Source organism: Lathyrus oleraceus, chromosome 2, assembly GCF_024323335.1.
Source record: "Lathyrus oleraceus cultivar Zhongwan6 chromosome 2, CAAS_Psat_ZW6_1.0, whole genome shotgun sequence".
Lineage (NCBI taxonomy): Eukaryota > Viridiplantae > Streptophyta > Magnoliopsida > Fabales > Fabaceae > Lathyrus > Lathyrus oleraceus.
In genome coordinates this window covers 2,077,566-2,081,375 of record NC_066580.1, presented here as the reverse complement: position 1 = coordinate 2,081,375, position 3,810 = coordinate 2,077,566, and the positions used below count along the sequence as shown (strand labels likewise).

Sequence of the window (3,810 nt, the reverse complement as noted above, 5' to 3'; positions counted from 1 at the left end):
CCTTCGCTGTTGCAGGCTGTGCAACAGAACCAATTCTCCGGAAATCTTACCGAAGATCCAAACCTACATTTATCCGTATTTGTCCAATACGCCGATACTGTTAAAGCTAATGGTGTCACTTCAGAGGCAATTCGACTTCGTCTTTTTCCTTTCTCATTAAGAGATAGCGCTAGAAGATGGCTTCAATCTCTCCCTTCCAACTCAGTCACCACATGGAACGAGTTGAAGAAAATTTTTCTTGCCCGATATTTTCCGCCAAGCAAAACAGCTATGTTAAGAGCCCAGATAAACGGATTTAAACAGAAAGACAACGAGTCTCTTTTCGAAGCATGGGAAAGATACAAGGACATGATGAGACTTTGCCCACACCATGGTTTGGAAGACTGGTTAGTAATTCATACATTTTATAATGGTCTCTTATACAACACAAGGTTAACAATAGACGCCGCTGCAGGTGGTGCATTAACGAACAAACCTTATGCTGATGCTTACCAGCTTATCGAGAGCATGGCCCAAAACCACTATCAGTGGGGAACCGAACGAACAACGGTGGAAAAACCTCAAACGAAAACTGGCATGTACGAGATAAGTAACCTTGATCACGTTAATGCAAAAGTGGATGCTTTGGTCCAGAAAATTGAAAGTCTAAACGTATCACCTCCAGCCGCCGTGGTTGCTATAACTCAGAATTGCGAGGTCTGTGGAATCCAAGGTCACACTCCTGCGGAATGTCAACTCTTGACTGGAATCCAAGCAGAGCAAGTAAACTATGCTCAAGGAAGCCCTTACTCGAATACCTATAACCCAAATTGGAAGAACCATCCAAACTTTTCATATAAGAGCAATAATGCTTTGTACGCACCTGGACAGTCTCCGAATCAAGCCCCATCTATACCTCCGGGATATCAGAAACCGAATCCATCCATGCCTAACAATAACACCCCTAGAAAATCCAACTTAGAAGTCATGATGGAAAACTTTATAGCTTCCCAACAACAAACCAATAAAGATTTCTTAAACCAGAACATACACATTGGCGAACAACTTAAACAACTAGCAAGCAAAGTAGATGCCTTGGCTACCCATAACAAAATGCTGGAAACACAAATATCACAAGTAGCCCAACAACAAGCACCTACTGCTACCCCAACTGGTACATTCCCTGGACAGCCCCAACCTAATCCGAGAAGCCAAGCTCATGCAATTATATTGAGAAGTGGAACGGAAGTGGAAGGACCGTCTGATCCGAGGATAGAAAACCAAAACCCTAAGAAATCAACTGAGGAAAGTGAACCTAAGGAAAAGGAAAAGAGTAATAAGGAAACCCTAGAAAAGAAGGAACCTTATGTACCTCCACCACCTTACAAACCACCTATACCTTACCCTCAAAGGCTTGTTAAAACCAAAGATGCGGGCCAATTTAGAAAATTTGTTGATCTCCTTAAACAATTAAACGTTACAATTCCGTTCACCGAAGCTATTATGCAGATGCCCTCATATGCTAAATTCTTAAAAGAAATCCTTTCTAATAAGAGGAAACTTGAGGATAGCGAAACCGTTACACTCCCTGCCGAATGTAGCGCTATAATCCAAAACATGCCCCCTAAACTCAAGGATCCAGGTAGTTTCTCTATACCCTGTCACATAGGAAAATTTGTCATCGACAAAGCCTTATGCGATTTAGGAGCCGGAATTAGCGTTATGCCTTTATCCATATGTAAGAAACTGGAAATGGGAGAATTAAGACCAACCAAAATGTCTATGCAACTAGCAGATCGTTCCATTAAATATCCTGTAGGAATCCTTGAAAACGTTCCCGTACGCATAGGTCAATTCTACATTCCCACTGATTTTACAATTATGGACATTAGAGAAGATGATATTACACCCATTATACTGGGAAGACCGTTCTTAGCAACTGCCGGTGCAATCATAGACGTAAAACGAGGACGACTCACCTTCGAAGTAGGTGAAGAGAAAATTGAGTTCATTCTTTCCAAATTCTTGAAAGCACCTGCAATAGAAGATACATGTTACTTCATGGATATCATCGATGAATGCATAAAAGAAGCAGAGTTAGGAAAAGACAAATCATCAAACTATCTTTTAGAAGACAAATCTAACCAATGTTTAGCAATAACACCGGACCCTACGCAATGTCTTAACAAACCAACCCCTGACCTGAAAACACTTCCCAAAAATCTGAGATATGAATTCCTAGACTTAGAACTTGAACGACCTGTGATAGTTAATGCAGACCTAAGAAGACTCGAAATAGAAAAACTCCTACATATCTTAAGAAAGTATCCAACCGCACTAGGTTACCACATCACCGATCTTAAAGGAATAAGCCCTTCTATTTGTATGCACCGCATCATGTTAGAAGAAGACTGTAAAACCTCTAGGGAACACCAGAGAAGACTAAATTCGATCCTGAGTGAGGTAGTAAAGAAGGAAATAACCAAGTTATTGGAAGCAGGTATTATATATCCTATATCTGATAGCAAATGGGTTAGTCCTGTACACGTTGTACCAAAGAAAGGAGGCATAACCGTTATTGAAAACGAAAAAGGAGAAACTATAACTAAACGAATCGAATCGGGATGGAGAATGTGCATTGACTATAGGAAACTAAACAAAGCAACCCGAAAAGATCATTTCCCTTTACCATTCATTGACCAAATGTTAGAACGATTAGCAAAACATTCACATTTCTGTTATCTAGGCGGTTATTCAGGCTTCTTTCAAATACCAATTCACCCTGATGACCAAGAAAGGACAACGTTCACATGCCCTTTTGGTACCTTCGCTTATAGACGAATGCCGTTTGGTCTGTGTAATGCCCCTGCGACCTTTCAAAGATGCATGATGGCAATTTTCGCCGACTTTCTCGAAAACATCATGGAAGTATTTATGGATGACTTTTCTGTATACGGACAAAGTTTCGAAGAATGCCTTGAAAACCTGGAAAGAGTTCTTGAGCGATGTGTAAAAGCAAACTTAGTACTTAACTGGGAAAAGTGCCACTTTATGGTACAAGAAGGGATTGTTTTAGGACACATCATCTCGAACAGAGGAATTGAAGTAGACAAAGCCAAAATAGAGGTAATCGAAAATCTTCAACCCCCAAGAACCGTGAGAGAAGTACGAAGCTTTTTAGGACACGCCGGTTTTTACCGACGATTCATCAAAGACTTCTCTAAGATAACTAAACCTTTAACCGGACTGTTGATGAAAGATGCTGAATTCATATTCGACGATAACTGTTTAAAAGCATTTCAAAAGCTTAAGCAAGCATTGATCTCAGCACCCATAATGCAGACACCAGACTGGAATGAACCATTCGAAATAATGTGCGATGCCAGTGATTATGCTGTAGGTGCTGTTTTAGGACAAAGAAAGGATAAAAAGCTTCACGTTATATATTACGCAAGCAGAACCCTGGATGAAGCGCAAATGAATTACGCCACTACCGAGAAAGAACTCCTAGCAGTGGTATTTGCGCTAGATAAATTTCGTTCTTACTTGGTCGGAGCCAAAATAATAGTCTACACTGATCACGCTGCTATCAGGTACCTTTTAACAAAAAAGGATGCTAAACCTAGACTCCTAAGATGGATCTTGTTGCTACAAGAATTCGACTTAGAAATCAAGGACAAGAAAGGAACTGAAAACGTAGTAGCTGACCACCTCTCCAGACTTGAGAACCTTGAACCGGAAAGAACATCAATTAATGATGATTTCTCGTACGACAAACTTATAGCTACTTTGGAAGAGAACAACTCCGACATACAAGTAGAAACCACCTTA

The 3,810-nt window shown here is 40.5% G+C and overlaps 1 pseudogene; it reads right to left on the bottom strand.

Moving 5' to 3' along the window:
* Positions 1-277: 277 nt before the first annotated feature.
* Positions 278-377, bottom strand: LOC127124136 (uncharacterized; annotated as a pseudogene).
* Between the last annotated feature and the right edge of the window lie 3,433 nt (positions 378-3,810).